The 13,534-nt window shown below is 47.2% G+C and overlaps 1 protein-coding gene across 1 annotated transcript in view; it reads left to right on the top strand.

Moving 5' to 3' along the window:
- Window positions 1-13,534, top strand: part of LOC135196296 (mitochondrial import receptor subunit TOM70-like) — a 74,992-nt gene that overhangs the window by 58,371 nt on the left and 3,087 nt on the right. The window lies entirely within an intron of this gene.

Raw genomic sequence — 13,534 nt, 5'->3', positions numbered from 1 at the left:
ATAATCGGGAACCTCGCCTATGCTCGAATTCCTGGAATTTCTAGCATTAGGAAGAAGACTGCTGCTGAAAGAAGACTATCTCACAATAGGCGACCAACCTGGAACAGAGAAGAACGGACGGGAATATCCAGTTTTGGCTTGAACTATCGTCTTAGTATTCTGTTCACCATTGAAGCTTCCTCCTTCGAGGAAGACTTCTTCACTCTCTTTATAGAGACCGAAGGTGGTCGATCTCCAATCCTTATTTTGTTTTCTTGAAGGAAAGAATTTAGGATGGAGATCGTTGTTCAGAATCCTACAAATATACTACGTATATTAACCTCGCGACATGATTCTGCTAAGCAGTTGAATGGTCCGAGGGGTAGGCGCATATCCTGGTTATTCTACGGATTGCGACTTAGACGAAAAGTATTCTAATTGAACTGCAACTCGGGTTGCCTGCAACTCCCAGGAGTTTCCAGTTGTTTCCGATACGTAATACAAACCCTCGGTCCTTTAACATAGGAAGGTAACTAGCGGCAGCTGGGACGGTCGTAAGCTTCGAAACAAGGGGAGAACGGTAGTTAACTGCTTGTCCGATCCGTGCGCGCGCCCGAGAGGTGAAGAATCACTTTTGCTTTCGGCCGCGGGTGTGAAGGACGTGTTCGTCATCGCTCTCTGCCCGCTTCATCGTCGTATGCTTTGTTTATATTGTGTTTTCTACTAATGGTTTGGTTTGAATCCTTGAAAATGAAACTGTAAGTACACTGTTTTCATTTTCATTACTAATTTATGAATCAACATGGAGCTATCGCCGTAGAGACGGCGATTTCCGCTCTTTTCATGAATTGAACCCTTGATTATGTCTCGGTGCCGAGGGCGGGCGCACTCGCGCCGAGTCATGTATTTTGGCGAAAGTGTGTAATTGAAAGATGTAAGTACTCTTTTTCATTATATTTTGCCCTGTGCGTTCGTTGCCGAGAGCTTGATTGCGCTCGGCAAGAGCCCCTCTTATTTTGTATGAATAGAATGCAATGAAAGTGGATTCGCAATGCAGTTTTCTTTTCATTTTCATTTATTAATTGCATCAAATTTAATTTTGGGATCAATTTCCGCTCTTACCCGGGAATTAATCTTTACGATTTATTGCTGTGAAAGTGAAAATAGCAAGTGCAGTATGATTGTTCATTTTCCCATATATATTTATGATAGCATCATATATTTTATGGATCAAGTTTTCCGCTCTTACCGGGAATTGATTTTTCCCTCTTTAAGTTCTATGAAGTGAATCGCAAGTGCAGTATTCTGTTTCATTTTCATATTACTTTTCACTGCTGTGCGGGTAGGGGAAGCGAAGGTCTGCCAGGAAGTCGTCGAAAGCTCTCCCAGCGAACTCCCTTGGTATCCGATTCTTCGTCTTCTTTCCTGCCCCCCCCGCTCAGCTTCCTCGTATTTTTTGTTTTTGGGGTCTTCCTTCCGTTCGGGGTGGGGGCATGTCTCCCCCCCCCGTGCGTGAGGGAACCCCTCTTACTAATCTGTCTATGCTACCGCAGGTGCTACAGCCGTGGGAGACGACCTTGGACAGGTATGGACCACTGCGGCTGCAGGGCGTGCCTAGCATCCACGATCTGCTGCAGAGTCTAGCGAGGTCTGGGGCGGTGACCTTGGAGTGGTCTCCACTACAACCTTCACGGCCGCTTATGCTGCTTCCCCCCCGCTGGTCTACACTCACCCATGCTGTGTGCGGTGACGCCGGTCTGCCTCCGCTTCTAGGGTCCGGTCGCCGCCGTACCGAGGAGGGGTATGCCGCCGCCGCCTCCTGTGTTTTTCTTCGTGTTGCCTGCCCCAGACTTCCGCTGTTCCAGCAGCTCGCCCCTGGACCGGCCGCCAGTACCACGCTGGCTGCCGATGATTCTACGAGGCGATGGCTGGGCCTGCCGTACCTGTCGCTGATGTGGTTCCCGCTACTGGCTTGGCTTGTCCCTTCTGTGTTTACCGCTGCCGCTGTTCCTGCCGCTTCCTGAGCTGGTTGCTGTTCCTGTCGCTCCTGGTTCCTGCGCCTGTCCATGCTGGTCCTGCCCATGGTGTGTCTTCCCCAGTCCAGGTCCTTCCGGACAGGTGCAGTCGGGCCGTGTTGCTTTCGGCAATAGGCCCGACTCCGCCTGGATGGAGGACCTGACGACCTGTCCCTGCGTGAGCTGACGAAGAAGAGGAATGTCATCTTCGTCTGTTGCTGCCTGCCTTTCCCCCTTCGACTTCTAACCGGCCCATAAGCCGAAGAAGAAAGAAGGCTGCTCCCCCCCCTAAAAGTCTTCCTTCGGAACTTCTAAGGGCCCACCGTCCCCTCGGTGGGACGGGTGGTCCTTCTGCTGGTCCTCCTGCTCCTTCGGGAGCGGGCCGCGTCTCCCGTCCGTAAGTAAGAGATAGACGGGGACCAAGGAGTATCGGTTAGGCTCTGGTACTTCCTCGCCTGGTGCTAGCGGCGATGCCGCTACGCCCCCAGGTTCCGGCTCGGTCTCTCGTTCGCGGGAGATCCCTCGAGTGTACGCTCGTCCCTCGGGAGGACCGTGTCAGCCAAAGTTTCGGCGCCAAAGAGTTTCGCCATCGGCGCCAAGACCACGGCACGGAGCAGAAGGCTGGCGAGAACCGCTCAGGTGACTCTCGCCAGGCCAGCGGCCGCTCTCGCATCGACCAGCTGGTAACGGGTTTTGTTATTCCCCCTCCAAGAAGACTCCTTCGGGAACTCGAAGGGCTCGTCACATTCCGGTGTGACGGGGGGGGTTCTTCTGCTGGTCCTCCTGTTCCTTCGGGAACGGGGCCCGTCTCCCCTTCTGAGAAGAAGAAGAAGACGGGGACCAAGGGTGTGCTGGCTACCGCTGGTACACCCTCGCCTGGTCTTGGCAGCTCTGCTGCTAAGCCAGTTACCGGCTCGGTTTCTTCTCGTCCGCGAGAAGTTTCCGAGTGTACGATCTCCCTTCGGGTGACCGTGGCAGTGCAGCCAAAGTTAAGACGCCTGAGTTCGCTCAGCGTCATGACCGAGGCACGGAGCAGAAGACTGTCGAGAGCCGCTCAGGTGACTCTCGCCAGGCCAGCGGCCGCTCTCGCAGCGACCAGTGGTTACCCCTGGCGGGTGGACGTGACGGTCTCGCCGGCCAACGGCCGTGATCTGGGAGCCCCGGGTTCCCTCCAGTCCCCAGCTGGGAAGAGGCACGTCCCCCTCTCGAGCCAACCGGGAGGCCCGGTACCCCCAGCCTCCTCGGCTGTCCTACCCGGGTACCAGCGGTTTGACGTGCCGCGAGGACGCTCACCGGTCTCACGGCGAAAGCGAGCTCTGCAGGTCACCTGACCGCCGCTCCACAGGGACCGGGAGCGGTATAACGGTTGACCATCAGCAGCTCGTCTGACCCGCAACTGGGACCGGGGTGTCCTACGTGCTCAGTCGATCCTCTCGCCCAACAAAAGTGATCGGTCACGGCCAGGCCTGCAGATCGATCCCCACCGCGGGTTGGTTGGTGATCGGCTGCAGCCCCCCACTACGCTGGTCCTGCCGCGAGCGGACTGGTCCTGCCAGCGACGGGGGGGGAGCGCAGGTCTGTCTCTCCACAGTACCTTCACTTCCTCGGGCTAACACCGGGAAGACCGAGGTAGCTAGGAGTGATCGTGAGAGGGGGTGCGCCGCTCACGATCCCGTCACGACGCCGCACGTGCCACGTATGGTCTTGGACCAACCAGGACGTACGCGCAAGTGATTGGAGGCGACCGTCAGGGGAGAGGGGGTAGCGTCAGTTCTGTCTCCGATACCTTCAACTTCCTCGGCATAACGCCAGGAAGAGCTAGGTATATAGGAGTGATCGTGAGAGATGCGCCGCTCACGATCCGTCACGACACCGCACGTGCCAGGTTGGTCTTAAAGGACCAACCAGGACGTACGCGCAAGTGATTGGAGGCACCGTCAGGGATCTGTTGCTGGTCTTCTTCTGAAGGAGGAGGGTCCTGGGAGCTGCTCTTGTTGGAGGGACTGGACGGTCCTACTCCTCAAGACGCTGTAACTTCCGAGATTCAGAGTAACTTTACCCAGGTTATTGCACTGATTCGTCAGCACAACGACCGGGGGGAAGGATCGCCGCTCCCACCAGCAGAGCCCATGTCTCTGCTCGAGTCGTTTTGGGGCCCGAGAGGGAACCCAAACCGACGGTGGGTATGCCGCGATCGGAGCTTACCGATTCTCCTGTCTTGAACCAGAGTCTCTCGTCTCCGGACAAGAAGGCTCTCTCAGTTCTGGCCGGTCGATCAAGCTACTTCCACCTCCTCTACTGCGACAGCGGCGTTTCTACGTGTCTTCGGACACCGTATTTAAATACTCCTTCGGTCCTCCTGAGAGGTTTCGACCTCGACGAGGACTGGAATGAGTCGGAGGACGGTATCGGCTCTCTCCTGTCAGGTGTCGATCAGCCCCACCCAGACGACGTTCACAGTGGCGGCAGACCCTTACCTACAGTGAGAGTTCGTAACCCTCCTCGGGGAAAAACGTTTTCTCCTGACGATACGTTTTCCCAGACTCTGAGAGGCCATCGCCGCAAGGCGATGGCTGCTCCTACTCTTCTCCAACTGCTAGTTCCACTGGGAAGGCGAGCGAGTATCCAATTCCTCCCCCATTGCCCTCCCGCTCTCCTTACGGCTACGAGGGAAAGGGGAAGGATCCTACAGAGATTTCTCTGTAGGATCCCACGTTGGGGACTGCGCTACCAGGGGGGACCTTCGGGTCCTTACCTGACGTAAGCCCCGGTCGTTGAGGAGGGATCCTGCCCCATTCTCGATTTCTACGGGAATCGAGAGGACAACCAGCCGATATCGTTTGACGAATTCGGGGGGGGTGGGGGTTTTCGCAGACTGCTTAGAATTCTACGGAATTTCTAGCGCATCAGAGTGTTTAGAGTTTCTTACGATCTCCAAACACTTAGGCGAGACCACGGTCCAAAGTGAGCGAGACGAGAATCCCCGAATGTTACAGATATCGGGGGAACCTCGCCTATGCTCGAATTCCTGGAATTTCTAGCATTAGGAAGAAGACTGCTGCTGAAAGAAGACTATCTCACAGTAGGCGACCAACCTGGAATAGAGAAGAACGGACGGGAATATCCAGTTTTGGCTGGAACTATCGTCTTAGTATCTGTTCACATTCATTGAAGCTTTCCTTTCGAGGAAGACTTCTCCTTACTCTCTTTATAGAACGAAGGTGGTCGATCTCCAATCCTTATTTTGTTTTCTTGAAGGAAAGAATTTAGGATGGAGATCGTTGTTCAGAACCTACAAAAATATACTACGTATATTAACCTCGCGACATGATTCTGCTAAGCAGTTGAATGGTCCGAGGGGTAGGCGCATATCCTGGTTATTCTACGGATTGCGACTTAGACGAAAAGTATTCTAATTGAACTGCAACCCGGGTTGCCTGCAACCTCCCAGGAGTTTCCAGTTTTCAATTTTATATACTTATGGTGTTGTCACAACAACACCATTTTAGCTTTTATATTTACCCGAAATTCGTTTCGCTTAAATATAATTGCTCGAGCATATCTTTTATGCTCGGTGGTTCTAGCCGAACGCATTCCTTCGTGAAAGGATTACTTGGCAACTCAGGATGACGAGTCAGCGACAGCTACTGCGTATTGAATTGCCCGAGGCATTTCAGTATCAGCTGCCGCTTTGAGATAGACGTTGTTTATGTCTTTCTCACCTGCTTTGATTGAATAACAACCGTATCTCTGCCAACATCACGGACTTAAGTCTCTGATTAACGGGGATTCTCGCATACATGAATGACCATCTACTGCTGAGAACGCTAGTATTCATCGTCTTCGGTATTGCGAGAATTTTAAACAGAGATATCTATTCGACTCTCATCTTTCTGTTTTACCGCACGGTAACAGAATTCTGTAATAGTCTCTTGCTGCATCGTATCCCGATAATGCGAATGATTTTTGCGGAATCTGAGTTTGTCCTCAAAATATCTTGTATTCGGAGGTGTACAATTGTTTCATTGTTCACCCCGGATTAGCAGATGTATTGAAAGACATCGCCTACTCCCACACCTGCCAGCTTCTACTTCCAAACGTTCAGCCCATGAAGCAGTTCTTCAAGCGGCTCTCCCCTGTGTTTCCATTACTGAAGAACGCCCCGCTTTCATGCACAACGGACAGCAATGAAATGGCGGTTAGCGTTTTCAGTCATGTGTAAGCACAGGTTTAGAATCTTGAGATTCCTTCTCTCTCCGATTCAGCTGGAAGACGTAGGTTGCATTCATTGCCTACCTTCGTCTTCAACGTCACATAGTGTTGTTTCTCCTTAAGCTGAGATTCAACATCTATGAGATTTTCTTGCCATCAGGGATCTCCGGTCTTTTGAAGGCAATTGACTTTCGCCTTTTGAGCTTATGCATTAAGAGAATCATCGCCACGCCGTCCGGCATCGTGACTAACAAATATTTTATTTGTTTGGTCTCTCAGCATAACTCTTTAAGGGCGAAGGTCACGTGACTTACCCGGAATGCTTGGACAACTTGCCTCTACTGATTCCGAACCCATCAGCGGCAGCTGTCAGAGCGTCCGAGTCAGTTACGAACTATGCTGCGGACTTAGTTCGGTTGTTCCAGAGCAATCATTACTTCGTCTTAATAGCTTGTCAGTATGAGTACTGTACATAACCAAAGTCGAGAAGAGGGATAGGTCATACGACTATTCCCTTCTTTTCGTCTTAGGTAACTGCATGACTTCTCTTGAGAAGTCAAGCACAAAGGGATGGGGATTTGTGACGCTCGATTTCGTACCGATCTTCGTAGCGAAGACTCAGAACCCTTCGGTAACTGACGATTGGTTCGAGTCCTTCACAATACCCTCCCTAATGGACGTCACCGCCTCCGATACGAAGGCTATGCTGCTTTGTCCTGTGAAGGTGCGACGGAGCTGTCTGAAGAAACTCGACACCCAGGATGAGTGTGGACGCCTCTTCATCATTCTCTCGCGTTCCGCAAGAACTTCTCCGTGGCGCAGGTAAATGAAGGCAGCGCCTGGTCCAACCGGACCGCATGCACCTCCTTCTACCTTCAGGATATTGCCCACAGTTCCTTGGATCTTTTTCCTTGGGAACCGTGGTGGTTGCTCAACACGTTGTGTAGTTAACCCAGACCCTCGCAGGCTGAACAGCATCGAGTCCTGTGTGACCGTAAGAATGGATGAGGAATGAGAGTGTGACTGGCTCCTCTTCCCCATCTTTTTCTTCCCTCTACCTTTGGGTAGAGGGACACGGTCGTCACCCTGCTGGGTAAGGACGAGATGCAGGTGAGCTACTATAGAGCACCATCCTATCCCTTTCAGTAGGGATAGGAGTAAATATCCACCACTTTCCTCCAACAAGGGGGAGGAAGTGGATGCCAACTTGAGACAAACCCATCATTTTATGATTGTCTCTTGCAAACAGGAACAAGTTCTTGCTTGCTGGTACGAAGAGATACGCTTGCCTCTCTCTTAGTACTTGGCCCAGAGGTCTGACCATTGATCCTGCGGTGCACACCCCGATCAATCGGACAGAGGTTTGGATCCCTCCCTGCTCTCACGACCAGGGAGGCACTCCAGGGTTGGACGAACACCAGTCTGTTCACCAAAAAGACTCAGATTCCTCCCACCAAGAAGTGAGTCTTCCTATTGTTAAAGGACCGAGGGTTTGTATTACGTATCGGAACAAATGACAATTTGTCGAAAATTGCATTTTTCCTAACTATACAAACCTGAGGTCCTTTACATATAGTCCCACCTCATGCCACCCCTCACTCTGCAACTTTTTGCATGGGCCTAAAGCAAAAGTGATTCTTCACCTCTCGGGCGCGCGCACGATCGGACAAGCAGTTAACTACCGTTCTCCCCTTGTTCGAAGCTTACGACCGTCCCAGCTGCCGCTAGTTACCTTCCTATTGTTAAAGGACCTCAGGTTTGTATAGTTAGGAAAAATGCAATTTTCGACAAATTGTCATGTTTGGAGGACTTGGAAACGACTCTGGATCTTGTAAGATCCCTCGGATTGCTCGTGAACCTCGAGAAGTCTCAGATGATCCCCAGCCAGGGCATTGTTTATCTGGGGTTTCGGATGGATTCTCAGGGTTTTCGAGCGTTTCCATCGCAAGAAAGGATTGCTCGAGGCTTGGAAAAAGTCTCAGCCTTCCTAAAGAAAGAGCGAAGCTCAGCGAGGGAATGGCTCAGTCTTCTGGGCACCCTTTCGTCACTGGAGCAGTTAGTTTCTCTGGGGAGGCTGCACATGAGACCTCTGCAGTTCCACCTGAAGAAAATGTGGAACCGGAAGGCTGGAGAACTTGCGGATTCTTTTCCTCTGGAACAGGAGATCAAGTCCCACTTGCAGTGGTGGTTAAACCCTCTAAGGAGGAACGAAGGAGTGTCCTTGTCTCTGCGGAACCCTCGCCTAGTGTTGTTTTCCGACGCCTCGGAAACAGGATGGGGAGCAACACTAGGAACGAAGGAAGTGTCAGGCACCTGGACGAGAGAACAGGTGTCCTGGCACATAAATGCGAAGGAGCTTCTAGCTATTCATTTAGCTCTGAAGCACTTCGAAGCAGAGGTCAGAGGCGTGGTAGTCCAGGTCAACTCGGACAATACCACGGCTCTGGCATACATCAGAAAACAGGGGGGGACTCACTCTTTCTCCCTATATGAGATAGCAAGAGCTCTATTGATCTGGGCAGAGGAACGGGGCATAGTACTCCTAACAAGATTTGTGCAAGGAGGAAAGCATATAAGAGCAGACAGACTAAGCAGGAAGAACCAGGTCCTTCCTACAGAATGGACACTCTACTCAGAAGTCTGCCAGAAACTTTGGTCTCTATGGGGGAAACCTCAGATAGACCTACATGCCACGTTCCTCTCCAGAAGGATGGAGAACTTCTGCTCGTTAGGGGAGGATCCCAGAGCCATAGCTATCGATGCCCTTCTCATGGATTGGTCGGGCATAGATGCTTACGACTTTCCCCCATTCAAGCTACTGGGGAAAGTGTTAAGAAAGTTTGTGTCCTCGGAAGGGACGAGGATGACACTCATCGCTCCCTTTTGGCCCGCTCGAGACTGGTTCACAGAAGTACTGGAATGGACGGTGGACTTCCCCAGATCTCTTCCCGAAAGGACAGATCTGCTCAAACAACCCCACTTCGAGAGGTTTCACAAAAACCTCCACACTCTCTCCCTGACTGCCTTTCGACTATCGAAAGACTGGTCAGAGCGAGAGGCTTTTCTCGGAAAGCTGCAAGAGCAATTGCCAGAGCACGCAGGTCCTCTACCATGCGGATCTACCAATCGAAGTGGGAAGTCTTCTGTAGATGGTGTAAGGCGAAGAAGCTGTCCTCCTCCAATACCTCTGTGACCTACATTGCCGATTTTCTTCTATACCTGAGAGAAGAATCTCATTTGGCAGTTTCCACAATAAAGGGATACAGAAGTATGCTATCTGCTGTATTCAGGAATACGGGCCTGAACATAGAGGAAAACAAAGATCTTCATGACCTTATACGGTCTTTTGAGACCTCCAAATCAAAATCTTCGCTTCCTCCTAGCTGGAATCTAGATGTGGTTTTGAAGTTCCTCACATCAGATAAGTTCGAGCCCCCTTATCAAGCATCGTTCAGGGACATTACGAGAAAATGCATCTTTCTCTTGGCTCTCGCAACTGCCAAGAGAGTCAGTGAGCTGCAGGCATTAGACTCACGTGTGGGTTTTAAAGGAGACTCTGCAGTTGTCTCTTTCCGACCTTTATTTTTAGCCAAAAATGAGAACCCTTCTAGACCTTGGCCCAGAAGTTTTGAGGTTAAAGGACTTTCTCTGCTTGTGGGGAGGGAACTGGAAAGGTCTCTCTGTCCGGTTAGAACCTTAACATTTTATATTCAGAAGAAGAAGCAACTGCAGGGTTGCAATCAAAGTCTGGTGTGCGGTGAAGGACCCTAAGAGACCTATGTCAAAAAACGCTCTAGCGTTTTTCGTCAGGTATGTGATTACTGAAGCACACATGAAATGCCAAAGTGAATCCTTTGAAACGCTAAGAGTGAAAGCGCATGAGGTACGTGCAGTTGCAACATCGCTATCTTTCAACAAAAACATGTCGATGAAAAATATCCTAGCAGCGACGTACTGGAGATGCAACTCGGTGTTTGCCTCCCATTATTTAAAAGATGTGAGAGTGACATACGAGAAATGCTTCTCTCTGGGTCCTTATGTATCAGCAGATACTGTGCTGGGAAAAGGAGATAAGACTGATCCTTAAAATTTTTTGTTTTGTTTTAGTTTAAAAAGAATTTGGTGTTGAGTTTTAGGGTTGTTTGAAAGGTGGTTGGGAATAACTCCTTTCAATCTTAGTGGTAATCCACGGTTAGGATCGGGTGATCTGGATCGGTGTTGTACTCCTTGATTATGCCATTAGGCATAGGTGTATTGTCATGTAAGTGGATAAGACCCCATTGACAAAGGCCATCAGGTTCTGTCGAGTAAGTGGATAAGACCCCATCGACAGTCCCACAAGAACTCTTAGCCATAGGTCACATCCTCGCTGAGGCTCTTGAGGCGAAGCAGACTTCTAAGCAGTAGCTATGAAATCTTCCGCCTAAACAGGTAGGAACCAAGGTTTTTTATATATTACCTACAACGCATGTTGTTTACCTGTCTAATCAGTAATTAGCTGTCTCTTACCCCCCCGCCAAAGGTGCCAATCAGCTAAGTATATATCTGACAGGGAAGTTGAATGTATGAAAATGATATTGTTATTGTACAATAAAGTTTCATACATACTTACCTGGCAGATATATACGATTAAATGGCCCACCCAGCCTCCCCTCAGGAGACAGGTGGAGGAGAAAATCTGGTTAGAGAACGGGAATGGTTCCTATTCCTGCCACCCAGCAGCAGGGCGGTAGATCACCTGACCTACCTGTAGCGTGTGCCGTGAAATTCGAATTTCTGTCGGGGACGACGGGGTCTATAGCTAAGTATATATCTGCCAGGTAAGTATGTATGAAACTTTATTGTACAATAACAATATCAGTTTAAAGTTTTAACCCGAGAAATGCATCACTATCATTTTACAATGGTCCAGTATTGCAGCTATCTTGACAAAACTGTTGTATTCAGAATCGAATACATAACTTTACTAACGCCTTTTTAATTACGAACTTTGTGCATGTATCAACAAAATTCTTTCTCCCCTCTTTATTATTTTGTTATAAACCATCAAAATTACTTTTATTGCGTGATGTGGCGTTTTGCCCGATGAATAGGTGGTGGGATAGTACCACGGGTCGCAGGTCTGTCTGGTGGGAAGGGAGTGGGGTATTACGGGGTTGTTGTTGGGGCCGATAGAGGATAGAGTATTTTTACTTACTACACTCCTTGTTATGTTGGGATGTTTTAGCCTAATTTTGACAAGTAACCATCACAGCCTACCATGCTATATATCAAAGTGTAATGATAAAGAAAATTACTTTATATTTTGTAAGCATCTGTATAATATGTGCTATACCAAAACCACAACTACCGACACTATACATCGCAAGAAAATACAAAAGATATTGAAAATTCTTATCATGGAAATAAGTAGCGAATATAGACATTTCATTAAATATTTCATAAAAAGATTATCGTCACACTCTCTCGCTCTCTCTGTGACAAACAAACAAGAACACAGAAAATGATACGCAAGTCGCTTTCATTGTTATCAAAATAGAGCTTTACAAATAGCCAAGACAAAATAAACACTTACTATCTAGGTAACTCAAACTGCTTGTTATGTTTATTACCCATTATTTTAAACAACCATTCGTCAGATACTCAAAAAAAAAAAAAAAAAAAAAAATTCAGGAGTGTTGCCATAATTTACACTAGGCAACCATGTGCTGACATAGGTTTTGGAAGTTGCCGCATCTTTTATTTCCCTAACTGAGCAGGATATTATGTTGTGATATTGTGTATGTGTGTGTACACATTGCTGTTATGTTTTTTTTATTGTGCATGTTTCTATATTAATTTAAAACAAGGTTTGAATGCATAAAAGTTAAATTTGGTCTATGGGGAATTTTTATTTTATACATAAGTATACACGAGTAAAATAAAGTTCCAAACATTAAAACTTTTACCAGCCAAATAGTTTTATCATGAAAAAATAATGCAAGTTAAGTAATGTCATGAAGGAATTTGTGAGAAGAGATAGAAAATGGCGCTCTGAAGAGGCTTATAGCATTTCCCCACACAGTTGCTGAAGAGGCTTGTTGCAGTTTTCTGGTCAATATTTGTATCTTCAAGTAACCAGGCTTTATTTTCAATTTATATAAGTACGTAGATTGATTACCAAATCTTGTACTAACTATTCAAGTTTCAATGTTTTGCTCATAATTTATTAACACTTGGCTATACTCCTTTTAATTCCCAAATTTTACTCTTGACATGATAAAACTATGCATTTACTCAAAACTTTTATTAATATTTTATGTAAATTTATTTAAAACAACAAACCTTTTTATATTAATACTTTTTTTCCATATCGTACCATTTCTACTAGTAATAAATACAGTAATACCCTGAACTTATGCGATTCAAGTTGCACAAATTCGCAATAGCGCGAACATTTGCGAATCCTCCATAAACCCTGCAAGTGTTTAATTTATTATGTACATTTTTAAGTTTTAAAGCCTTTCTGTATAAAATCTTTATTAGAAATTTATTATTTTTATTTTTGTACATGCATAAATATGATACAAAGGTAATTACAGCACCTACAGTTAGTGCATATACATACTATTACAAGATGCATTACCCATTTACAAGGTTAATGCTCTTTCCAAAGATGACATCCCTTCAGAAACTTTAATTTCTGAAGTACGTACTAGTGTACTAATTTAAGTTTTCATGCTTTTAAGTGTAAAATCTGTATGGAGAATCTGTGTATGCTATTTGTACGTAATTCACAGCGTTTGTCACTATATAAGACCATGATCAACTAGTAAAACATATCGGAGACATAACAGTTGTTGTTGTTCTGTGAAAATTACTATCTTAAAAGTACTGGTACAATCTGTATGTAGTATTACATAATTACAGCACATACAGTTAATGTACTTTCAGAAGGCGTGGTCCTATTCGCACATTTTAAAGATGATACCTCCCAGAGTTTTACCTCATATGACGTACATATTTCTCTCTCTCATAGTTAACCCTCACACTAGTACGATTTTGAATTGATTGAATTTCACCTTCACCCTTGCAAACATTATGTATGTACATGCGTGTTTTCTTTATTTAATTGAATTGTGTACCTACATTCGTTATAACAGACTTAAAAATTTACCTAGTGATGCAAAGAAGACTTTTACTGTGAGGGAAAAAGAAAATGGCATCCCATGAATTAGGGGAGGGAAAAAGAAAATGCCATCCCATGAATTAGGGGTAATATTAGTATATGTACGAAAAGGGATACGTATGTATGTATACTCTGTTTTTTTCCGTCCATCCGCTGATGG

The sequence above is a fragment of the Macrobrachium nipponense genome, chromosome 17 (assembly GCF_015104395.2).
Source record: "Macrobrachium nipponense isolate FS-2020 chromosome 17, ASM1510439v2, whole genome shotgun sequence".
Lineage (NCBI taxonomy): Eukaryota > Metazoa > Arthropoda > Malacostraca > Decapoda > Palaemonidae > Macrobrachium > Macrobrachium nipponense.
Note: the sequence above shows the minus strand (reverse complement) of the source record. Positions and strands in the feature narration are given on the sequence as shown.